This window comes from Cimex lectularius, unplaced genomic scaffold (assembly GCF_000648675.2).
Source record: "Cimex lectularius strain Harlan isolate CLEC.00 unplaced genomic scaffold, Clec_2.1 scaffold137, whole genome shotgun sequence".
Lineage (NCBI taxonomy): Eukaryota > Metazoa > Arthropoda > Insecta > Hemiptera > Cimicidae > Cimex > Cimex lectularius.
The window spans coordinates 874,589-887,250 of NW_019392687.1; the positions used below are offsets into that span (position 1 = coordinate 874,589).

At 35.0% G+C, this 12,662-nt stretch overlaps 1 protein-coding gene and 1 long non-coding RNA gene across 3 annotated transcripts in view; both read right to left on the reverse strand.

The window, feature by feature from the left end:
• LOC106664828 (ras-related protein Rap-2a) overlaps positions 1 to 12,662 on the reverse strand; it is a 297,001-nt gene that overhangs the window by 103,646 nt on the left and 180,693 nt on the right. The gene's annotated exons all lie outside the window — the stretch shown is intronic.
• LOC106664834 lies at positions 4,769 to 5,306 on the reverse strand. The gene is made up of 2 exons (XR_001340235.2): positions 5,227 to 5,306; positions 4,769 to 5,031 (listed from the first exon to the last, which is right to left on the reverse strand). It is a non-coding gene; the product is annotated as an uncharacterized LOC106664834 (long non-coding RNA).

Below are 12,662 nucleotides of genomic sequence, written 5' to 3' on the forward strand. Positions count from 1 at the left end.
ATCAAAAATGCACACAAAAAAATTAAATAAATAATTTTTTTTTACTTCTTTCTATTTTAATTACTACTTAAATTACCCATGCTGTTCAAAATTCAAATTTTTAACGAGCTTCACTTTTGATAAACATCTATCTCATATAAAACCCGTTATTATAATATATATAACTATAATTTTATATTTAAAAAATATTGGTTAAGGCCAATTGTAAAGAAAACCTTCAGTTCCTTCGATAAGCTCTCGATGAATATGTCTCCTCCGTTAGGATTTAATTTACAAAGTTACCAAATCTATATACAATATTTTTTAATTATCAATTATATTTATTTACGTTATTCATTATTACTTAACAGTTTTCAGCAATTGTCGTTTCGCCATAATATGAATCTGATATCCCTATACATATAATTTTTAAATTTATGCTTCTTATATAAGTTCGTGGTTGAGATGAAAAAGTTAGTGCCACGAGCGGGATTCGAACCCACGACCTTCGGCTCAATACGCAGCTGCTCTAACAACTTGAGCTATTGTGATTTGACGAAGTGAAGAAGAAGAATTTGGTCACTAGACCACAAACATAATAGATTTATATTTATGGTTTTCTTTTCGCAACAGCAGAGGTTATCTGAACTCTCGGAGTGCCAGTGTTTTTGAATAAAAAAGCCCATTTGTAAATATGTCGGGTTCGAATTCAGGGCCGCTGGATTCGAACCCGAGACCTTTACCTTACAGTGATGAGCGCCGTGTCAACACCTAAACCGTTGCGGCCACCGACGTCCCCTCTATGTACAATATTAAAACCTATGTTTTTTAATAGGTGTAATGAAGTTTTAGCTAAATAAAACGAAGTATAAAAAAATTTCGAGTTAATTTACAATGAATGAGTATAAACGAATCAACCACAACTAGTCAATTGTGTAACATAAATATAACCTCCACCCAGTTATCCAATACTGTACAGCTAATACACCACCCAATAGCCAAAATGTCCCTTAATGATATTAAATAAAAATTTCAAATTTAAAATCGTACGATAGTAAATCATTGACGTATTTCTGAAACCTTAAAAAAGATTAGGTTTTTTGTTTGGTAAGGTGATATTTTATTAGTCAATAGCAGAACCTATTCCGGAGGATATTTTTAGAACAGAATTTTGTGGAAAAGGTAGGTGGGAAGCAAGAATGGATGGGGCAGAGGGATTTGCGTATTCTAAGTTGGCATTTGTAAATGGACTAATTTTTCACGGGGTGGATATTGAACGGATGTGGGATCTTCTGGGAAATTGAGATCAGGGATTTTATTTAGAGTCTTCACAATAGCTTGCTTCCACGATTTAGCAAATAAGGAGTTCTGTAAGGAAAAAATATATATAGACACTGACAGGCAAAAAATTCCACCCACTTGTAATATAATTTGATTTGAAAATATTTTTATATAATAATCAAAGTTTCACTTTTTTAACGTTTAATAATTGAGTCGTTGCCTAAAAAGTAAAAAAAAAATGTAAATTGCGAAAGAAAATGATAAAACAAGACGGAAAATAAAATTTGTTTTAATTAAATTTTTGATTAACATTTCAATATTGCGTATTTCTTGCTCTCGCCTTAATTACATCTCGAAGATGCTTCGACATACTTTCTACTAGTCTGTAAATGTCTCTTTGCTGGATATTAGCCGATTTATTAACGAAGAGACCTTTCAAGATCTTGTAGCGAATCAGGAAGTGATGGGCGTGCTCTTATTCGTCTTTTGAGGTTGTCCCATAAATGGTGGATGGGGTTCAAGTCTGGAGACGGGATGGCCAGGCTAAGACCCTGAAGTTAGGCTTGCGAGTTAAGTTGCGGCGTGCATTACAATAGGATTGTCATTTGAATGAGATTGAGTTCATCGAGGATAGGAAACGCATGATGTTCCAAAATTTCATACACACCGAGTGGCCATCAAAGACCTTCTACGAATAACAGCCAACACTGTGCAACTATCCATTGAAATTGCCGACAACACCATCACTGAACTACGTTGAAAAGGTTGACTCTTGGGAAAAATACAAGCTTCCTACCTTTCATTTCGTCCTCTCTATACTTTTTTACGCCCATCTGGAGATCGTAGAGCAAATCTACACTCATGTGTAAAATGTACAGCAGACCAATCGCCCAAAGAACAATAGCTATGTGGCAGCAATTCGAGCAGTTCGTTCAGAACTTTGGATACCTCGAACTTTCTGGAGCTAACGGATCGTTTGAAAAACAGTAAGTTACCGGTTTCGAAAAATTCTCAAAATCAACAAACGGTGATTCTGTTACCCTAGGGTCGTCCAGAACCGGGCCTTCTAAGGTGGGACCCAGTTTTTCGAAAACATCTAAAAATTCTTAAAGTCCAAAAACGGTCATCCTGTGGTTCTGTTACCCTAGGGCGTCCAAAACCGGGACTTCTATGGTAGGAACCAGTTTCTTGAAAACATCTAACTTCGTCTCGCTGTCATTCGTAGGGAACTCATGGCAATAGCCGCCTACTGATGTCCATCATCCATCAATAATTGCCACTCCATGCGCCACAACCTCAGCACTAAGAGGCACTTTTAAGTTTAAAAATTGAAATTAAGAAAACAAAGGTGAAACTTAAACAGTTTATTGCTTCAGAATTCAAATGAGACTAAATAAACATTTTAAATCCCGTAAAAAATAAACGTCGAAAAATCCTTTATTCTTGTTTTGGATTAAGGATTAAGTGTGTTTCCTTCTAATTGATATTCCCGATTTAAAACATAGCATAAACAAAATTTATTGATAAAAATAATGAGACAAATTAGAGGCAGAATTTTCTTTTAACGAGAAAAAATCAATTGGGTGAAATTTTTTGCCCGTTGGCGGGTATATCGGGTTGCATAGATAGACATGAGTTGTACAGTTATTCCATTTCAATTTTTTTGTTGACGACGTAATGAAATCAGTGTTGCCAAGCAAACTTTTATTTATAAGGAGTGAGGGGGTTAATAGTAATATAATAGCATTATTTTTTTTTAAAATGTTTGTGACAACTAAGTAGCACAACTAGTAGCGACCTTTTCCATGCTTTTCCACACAAATATCAGTCAACTATCGTAAAATTAATTTACTGTTTTTTAATTGCTGGTAAGATGTTAAAACATGAGGGCATCATTTTTCTTTCACAGCTCATTAATACACGTCAGGTTTGCGGGAAAGAAAAAGGACATGTGGATTTGTTTTGGCGTGAAAAGTGAAAGTACATAGTTTCCGGTTCAGAGAGCTGGTGTCACCGGCACCGGTCCAGGAGCATGGGCGTCCTTGGCATTGGCTCTCCTGACCTCAAATTTTTAATTTTATACCTTAACGTCAGAGAATCACGTTATGTTTTACACTTAATTCTTATAACGGACTTGAATCCAACCACGGAAAAATGTATTACAAATAATTTTATAAACTTTACGTCAAATTACTAAACGATTTTTTACGTAAATGGACACAATCGGGTATATGGCATCCAGAGAAAGGTTACTTGATGTGTCCCATGATGAGAGAAATTATTTGGCTCCATATAGAGAGCGCGCAGGAATGCCACCCGATTTAAGAATTGCGCTTGAGCACACCAGCGAGTATATGGGTCCCATTCTTGGGGGAAACGGGGTTGCTCTATTGTATACAATAATAATAGTTGTGTATAGCTAGCTTGTGCCGAGACTGAATGTATTTATTAGTGTGTGTGATGTGAGAGGGTCGATGGAGGAATAGCGAGTACTCCGTCATCCTAATTGAATGAATGGTATGTAAATAGGGGTGAATGTATTTAAGAATGAACGTGAGTACGAATGTGTTTGGAACTGAATGCTTTGGGTGCAGAATTGACCTAGCTGTTGACAGCACCGACCTCCCGGAGCCCAACCTCGGTAGCTGGACGGATAAGACTGCCCCGGACAGCCAACACCCGTGGGTGATTCTCGAGTCTGCCAGCAATTTACTGTAATTAGCAAAAGCTGGAATTGCCGGGGGACTACGAGAAGCGAAAATGGTTCAACTCGGCACATGTTTGTATGTATGTACGTACGTATACGGATTTGAGCCTATATAAATCCAATCCAACAAACCTTCAATACTGTTATTCTTTAAAATTTACAACTTTCCTCAAAGAAGCCATTTGTTTTTTCCTTTAATTTTTCAAATATTATTCTAAGAGCAACGGTTTAGGCGTTGATATGGCGCTCATCATAGTAAGGTTAAAGTCCCGTGTTCAAATCCAGGGGGTTCGAATCACGTTCGTTACACTTTTCCATCTCAACCAACAGAGATAAAGAATATATAATTAGTTAGAAAATACTCCAATTACCTTTGGACACTGGATATTCATTCAACACTTAATTCGAATCATAATCCCCATTTCAGAATGATTAGCATTCCGGGACTTGGCGAGCACTAGCTGTATTAACGAACGAGCTTGATAAGTATGCAATTGTTCACCTAGATTAGAATATGAAAAGTAAATAATATTGCCATCTTTGTATATATAGAATAAAAAGTACAACCTCAATCCTAAAACCGAATGCTCAATTTGTAATTCTGTCACTCACGAATGCTTCTAAGGTATTAAGTGTGCAACCTAATAATGAACAAACCAAAATTAAAAGTGCTTACCGCATCATCCAATAAATTGGTTGCTAAAGGATTATCACATCTTTTTAGAGATGATCCACATTTGAAAGTTGATAACCTATATGTTCTATGTAGAGATTATAGGAATGGGTTATCGGTAGTCAAAGTTTAGATTGAGCAGTGGAAATTTATTTAGTTATGAAGCCGAAAATTACAATTGGGAGAAGGGAAGAGTGGTTCAATAGAAGTGTTGTCCGAGGTATCCAGCGTATGGGTAAGCATTGTATCCGTGGGCGAATCCGGTGTAAGCAGTGGGCATATAAGCGCTTCCGTAAAGTCCGCCGTATCCCAATCCGGTATATCCGTAGACGTCCTTCTTGATTTTATCTTCGGCGGCGAAGACGCAGGCGATGGCCAAAGCCACGAAAAGCTAAGAAAAAGCAAATCATTGGAGTTTGCGAATGAATGGACTAGACTGATTCTATTCTAAGTCTATTCTTGCTGGTTTCGTTTAAACCGAAAGACGTTTGAAACTTAAACCAGCAAGAATATACGGACTCGTTAACTTGATCAGAGCCAGTAAAGATAAAAAATCAAGTTGTTATTTTAATAAAAAGAGACTTACCAAGATCTTGAAAGATTGCATGTTGAATGTGCTAGTTGTACCTGTTGGATATAACTGACGAATATCCCAAGTAGCGTTCGTCTTTTATACTCACGAGAAACGCACCTACCGCCCCAAAAAAAAAATCTTTGACAACAAGGATCTTATATTAAATCGGAAGGCAAACGACTTGTTTTGTAATGCAATATGGCCACTAAAAATATACCAGGAGGGTTGGGTTGATCGGCAATTACTCTTTTCCATTTTTTTTTCTGTTTTTCTAAATGTTTTCTCTCGATAGGAAATAATTAGATGATTCTTTGCGTATGAACTTATTTTATTAAAACACCTTGCCTTATATGAAAAAAACTTATCTAAATAGGGCTGGGGGCTTTAATATAAATGTCGAGATTATTTAATTCATAATTCAGTAAAACAAATATGGAGCTTTGACCGACAACATTTCTCAAACTTCATTTTAAACCATATCTCACCTCAGTTTATTAAGCTATTTAAGTTTAATAATAAACTATAATTTTTTAGTAGGAAACAGTTAAAAGTTTGTAATATTTTATAACGCCGGCAATTATTTTAATTAAGCAAAGTGTCCCAAGAGGAAATGTAATACTTCAGGAGGTTATCGTACAAGTCAAATTGGATTAAAAAGTCCTCATTGTCAAAAACCTTTTTCTCAATTTTATTCGAGATACTTCACTTTTCAGGCTACCTCAATCATTCCTACTTTATTCCATAAAGTCACAAAATGCTAATTCAACTAATTTGATTACACCTATGGATAGAGAGTCGAAAATCTTATGAGATTTTTTTCATTGTATCCTTAACCAAACAATATAGAAAATAGCATAGAAAATGAACTTCTGCAAATTTATAAGGTCCTTCTCTAACATTTAAATTTAAATTTATGATTGTTTTGAATTATTTTTTTATAATTAAGTTTTGTTAATATTTATATGCGTCTCTATTCATATTTGTAACAATAGAAGTAACTCTATTTGTAACGAATAATTCCCTATGTATATATGTTAAAGTCGTAGCTGTGCTTATTTTACTTTTCGTTTCCTTCCTTATTAATTTTAATATCTTTCAATTAATTAAGGTTTTTAGTTGAGATAAAAAAATGAGTGTCACGAGCGGGATTCGAACCTACGACCTTCGGCTAGATACGCCGCTACTCTACCACTAGAGCTATCGTGTGTTCGATCCACTGGAGCACTAACTTCCCATCTCAACCCCACCTTTTGAATTTTTCCTCCTTTTTGCCAGGATTGGATTCTCGACGACAAATGTGTCCGAGTGGATCGAGGTCTCCAGAGCACAAGTGGTAGAGCAACGGCGTATCAAGCCGAAGATTGTGGGTTCGAACCCCTCTCGTGCCATTGACTTTTTTATCTCAACTAAAAACCTTAATTGTAAACTGTTTAGGTTTCATCTTAAAATGAAGTATACTTAAATAAAGCTCTCCGTGGCCATTTCATTTGTCGTCGAGAATCCAATCCGATTTCACGACATTTGAAAAATGGCAAAAAGGAGGGAAAATTTAAAAAAAAGTGCGGTTGAGATGGGAAGTTGGTGTCCGAGTGGATCAAAGTCACGATAGCTCAAGTGGTTGAGCAGCGGCGTATCTAGCCGAAGGTCGTGGATTCGAATCCCGCTCGTGACACTGACTTTCTTTTCTCAACTAAAAACCTTAATTAATTGAAAGATATTAATATTAATTTTAGGGGAATTAATTTTAATTTTTTTGGTTCCTTTTCTTTTTTCGTTATAATTGAGAAAATCTTCGATGTAAAAGAAGAAAGGATCCGTAATTTAGTTTTATTATTTTTGGAATAAGCGTCCGTCGGAGAAAATCTTTTGATTTGTTATTGTTTTTTAAACTTGGGTACCGGCCCTGAGGGTCAAAGGGCCGCCGCCGGCTCAATCCATAATCTTTCATGCTTGAAGACGGTGGTATATATAGAATTTTTGTCGATCGGGGATTTTTTCATCCTTCACACCGATACGTTCCATCAGTTATCATCATCATTGACATCAACGAGATCGTGGTTGCTGATTTTTCAACCGAAAACGGCTTCACCAGCCTTTATTCATCGTGCTCCCGTTCATTTCTCGTAGAAGACGGTGGTTGCGAAATCTACGACCTTTTCTTCAGGATATCGCAGTTAGTCGTTCTAGTCTGCGTAGTAAAAATCCAGTCAAAACATTTCGCAAATATTGTTAAAATTCCGTTTACCCAGGTAGAATCATATTGAAATATGGTTATTCAGATATCGTGAGATGCGGTCGGGTGTGATGTACGTTTCAGAAAAACATTTTCTTTATAGTGCCAACGTTTCGATCTTTTATTGAGATCATCTTCAGGGCCTGGGATTTACAAACAATGTTTACATTTAACATATACATTTAGGATGTGAAACAGTGAATTTATACAATGCAAAATATATTTTATATTCAAACAAAATATTTCTACTCACTCAAAGTGTTTGTCTTCTGTGTAATTGTGCCATAATGGGTAATTATTTATTTATATTATTTACGATTTTATTATTTTTTACGAGGGTTCGCAACAGAAGAGGTCATATAAACCCTCGGGGTGCCGGTGGTTTTGAAAAAAAGCCCATTTGTAAGCATGTCGGGTTCGAATGGATCGGGCCGCTGGATTCGAACCCGGGGACATCCTCATTTGTTTGTATTTTACTTTTTCTCTCTTTCACTCATACACTGTCTCATTTCCCTCTAAAGTTTTACATTTTTAAATTTCATATATTTAGTTAACATGATATTTCTTTTTTAACCCTTTTTGACCCTCTCGCCTTTATCTCATTCATCCCTAACCATCCCACTCCCTTTCTCACCCTCTCTCTCCTTCACGCAGATTCTCACATTTTTCAAAAAAATAATAAAAACCAAAAATTTACAGGACACCACAACTATATCTTACGACAAGTGTGGATATATAATTATGCTGTTGGTTTTATAATCTGAAAATAAAACGTCTAATTATTGGAATTCTTTGATTTATTATTGTTGAAATGTCTAATTTAAAAAGAAAATCTACGTTGCTTTTTCCTCTGTCCTTAAACTTAGTATTTTCGTTTAAAAAATAAATAAATATTTTTCTGAAGCATTGTTATGCCTCAGGGGAAGTTAGAAGAAGATTTGATGTTCTACAATAGTATAAAATTAGCAAAATTTAAACAAACTTTCAATAATTTTATAAAATTATTTTTATAAATTTTCAATGTGGCTGTATTTCACGACATTTTTTCAGTTCCCATCCTAGACTTTTACTCGACACTAATCTTTAAAAAAATTAATGAAGGTAATATAATGTGACCGACATTGGTTTATGTTTGTTTATTTTTTAATTTTTTAACGAGGGCTCGCAATAGCAGAGGTCATATAAACCCTCGAGGTGCCGGTGTTTTTGAAAAAAAAGCCCATTTGTAAGCATGTCGGGTTCGAATGCAGAGCCGCTGGATTCGAACCCGTGGACCTCCTCATTTCTTTGTATTTTACTTTTTCTCTCTTTCACTCATACATTGTCTCATTCCCTCCCAAGTTTTACATTTTTAAATTTCATATATTTAGTTAACAAGCTATTTCTTTTTTAACCTTTTTTGACCCTCTCGCCTCTCTCTCCTTTTCACTCCGTTCTCCCTTTCTCGCCCTCTCTCTGCTTCACGCAGATTCTCACGTTTTTCAGAATAATAATAAAAACCACGAATTTACAGTAAACCACAACTACATCTTACGACAAGTGTGGATATACAATTATACTGTTTGTTGTTGTTGGTTTTATAATCTGAAAATTTAAATAAAATCTAAGTTGCTTTTTCCTCTGTCCTTACACTTAATCTTTTCGTTTAAAAAATAAATAAATATATTTATGATCCATTGTTATGCCTCAGGGGAAGTTAGAAAAAGATTTGATGTTCTGAAATAGTATAAAATTAGCAAAATTAAAACAAACTTTCAATAATTTTATATAAATTTTCAATGTGGCTGTATTTCACGAAATTTTTTCAGTTCCCATCCTAGACCTTTACTCAACATTAATCTTTAAAAAATTAATGAAGCTAATATAATGTGACCGACATTGGTTTATGTTTGTTTATTTTTTAAATTTTTTAACGAGGGCTCGCAACAGCAGAGGTCATATAAACCCTCGAGGTGCCGGTGTTTTTGAAAAAAATTCCATTTGTAAGTATGTCGGTTTCGAATGCAGGGCCGCTGGATTCGAACCCGGGAACCTTTACCTTACAGTGATGAGCGCCATGTCAAAACCTAAACCGTTGCGGCCATCGACTACCCCATCGATTATTTATATTTTTATGTATTGTAGAGTTTGTCCATTGTGTTTCTCTTTCTGCTCTTTTTTTTCTCCCAAAGATCCTTTCTTTGTATTCGTAGTTTTTCTTAATATTTAAATATTTAAATTTGCATCGTTTCTATTTTCTTTACCGCTTTCCTTTCATCCTTTTCTCCAGCGACGATGACCGGTATTGTTGAAACGGAGGGGTAGCTGTGCGAGAAATACGAGCACCCCCTCTCCAACATATATTACATATGTAATAAAAAATATAAAAAAATAATATCAAATAATCACGGATTTGAATCCAACGACGGAAAAAGTTATTACAGATAAAATTACAAATTTGTTATCCTTCAGTTCAGTTATTCTTTACAATTTTCAACAGTTCAAAGGAACTTTCTGTTTTTCTCGCCTTAATTTTTCAAATGTTATTCTATTTTTAGTGATCGTCGTTATATTTTCGTTTTCTTGTCAGACTCGTTTCGGGTTTTTGATATCTCCAGTAATGGCGTTTGTGTCTTACCTTCTTCAATAGCGGTCAGGGATTTGAGTAGGGTGAAGTGGCACACTACATCTGGGCATGGCATATATATATATATATATATATATATATATATTACACAGGGCGGGCGACCAGGACCCGAGGGGTTAACGTTCTAGTCTGCGTAGTAAAAATCCAGTCAAAACATTTCGCAAATATTGTTAAAATTCCGTTTACCCAGGTAGAATCATATTGAAATATGGTTATTCAGATATCGTGAGATGCGGTCGGGTGTGATGTACGTTTCAGAAAAACATTTTCTTTATAGTGCCAACGTTTCGATCTTTTATTGAGATCATCTTCAGGGCCTGGGATTTACAAACAATGTTTACATTTAACATATACATTTAGGATGTGAAACAGTGAATTTATACAATGCAAAATATATTTTATATTCAAACAAAATATTTCTACTCACTCAAAGTGTTTGTCTTCTGTGTAATTGTGCCATAATGGGTAATTATTTATTTATATTATTTACGATTTTATTATTTTTTACGAGGGTTCGCAACAGAAGAGGTCATATAAACCCTCGGGGTGCCGGTGGTTTTGAAAAAAAGCCCATTTGTAAGCATGTCGGGTTCGAATGGATCGGGCCGCTGGATTCGAACCCGGGGACATCCTCATTTGTTTGTATTTTACTTTTTCTCTCTTTCACTCATACACTGTCTCATTTCCCTCTAAAGTTTTACATTTTTAAATTTCATATATTTAGTTAACATGATATTTCTTTTTTAACCCTTTTTGACCCTCTCGCCTTTATCTCATTCATCCCTAACCATCCCACTCCCTTTCTCACCCTCTCTCTCCTTCACGCAGATTCTCACATTTTTCAAAAAAATAATAAAAACCAAAAATTTACAGGACACCACAACTATATCTTACGACAAGTGTGGATATATAATTATGCTGTTGGTTTTATAATCTGAAAATAAAACGTCTAATTATTGGAATTCTTTGATTTATTATTGTTGAAATGTCTAATTTAAAAAGAAAATCTACGTTGCTTTTTCCTCTGTCCTTAAACTTAGTATTTTCGTTTAAAAAATAAATAAATATTTTTCTGAAGCATTGTTATGCCTCAGGGGAAGTTAGAAGAAGATTTGATGTTCTACAATAGTATAAAATTAGCAAAATTTAAACAAACTTTCAATAATTTTATAAAATTATTTTTATAAATTTTCAATGTGGCTGTATTTCACGACATTTTTTCAGTTCCCATCCTAGACTTTTACTCGACACTAATCTTTAAAAAAATTAATGAAGGTAATATAATGTGACCGACATTGGTTTATGTTTGTTTATTTTTTAATTTTTTAACGAGGGCTCGCAATAGCAGAGGTCATATAAACCCTCGAGGTGCCGGTGNACTTCCCTTATCCTTAATGAGTGAGCCATCGGTGAAGCAATCTAGACTACGATGGTCATCATCAGACCTATAGTTATAGTCACAGGGAGTAACTACCTGAAAGTACTTTGTCCCTAAAGGTGTTTTCACCTTTTTATCGCTTACACCCAGTAGTTGGTTGTTGACCTTACTCAATAAATGTAAAATTTTCGAGTGTCCTATATTATTTCCCTTATGGTTCCAGCTGCCTTCACTAATTAATCTATAGCAGCTGGTTAGTGCTTTAACCTTGACCTCAATGTGTAGAGGTGTAGTGTTTGTACAGGCATGGCATACCAGAATATTCCGAAACGATCAAATCACAGTTTCATCACCAAGCAAACCTCAAGAAGTATAATTTCTGACAGTGTAGTGGCAATTAAAACGTCATCGTGTCAATGCCTCCCCCTGCTTATACTCCTGACAATGATAATATCAAACTTTGCCTCTTTAAACGATTCAGTTATTATTCCATATTTTGACACCAGGGTTCATCTTTAAAATAATACAAACATTGTCGAATCAAAGAATACCTTAGTTCAACTAATTTATTTCTTATTTCAATCAAGTGACCGCACTAACCATACCAACTTGTGCGATAGAAAACAGCGGTTCGAACTTCCTGGCCGTAGGTAACCACCCAGACGAGAAAATAAATTGAAAACGGTTCCCTTCTTGTGTGATAAATCTGCTAAGTCTCGTCGAAGGTCTTGCGGACACACCCGCCAAATAAAACAAAAAGGATTCGCGAGATATCTTTTCAATTAATAAGACAGCAAGGGCGTCCTGACAGGTTTGAGTCCTTGACACTGCCAACTTGGTTTCAAGAGTTGCAAAAACCCTAGTCTGCACATTCATGTACATTTTTATAGTTAGAGAAAGTTCCTTTTTTTTTAAAACAAATTATCTGATTTTGGCCATACTGTATTGTTTTAATAATTCAATATAAAAAAATCAAAAGTTTCTTCTTTGGAGACGATTTTTCCCAATTTTATCGCATAAAAATATAATCCAGTTATTTACATTCGACTGATATGCAATGTATTTTTTAATTGTTTTCTTTTCCCTCTCCGATAGTGTTTTGCATAAATAGCTTTTCCTTACAATAAAATTAAAGCGTTTTGTTTCATGAAAAAAAAAGGATTGAATACCTCTAATTATTCATCCCTCGGGTCTCACAAGGGTATAACTTC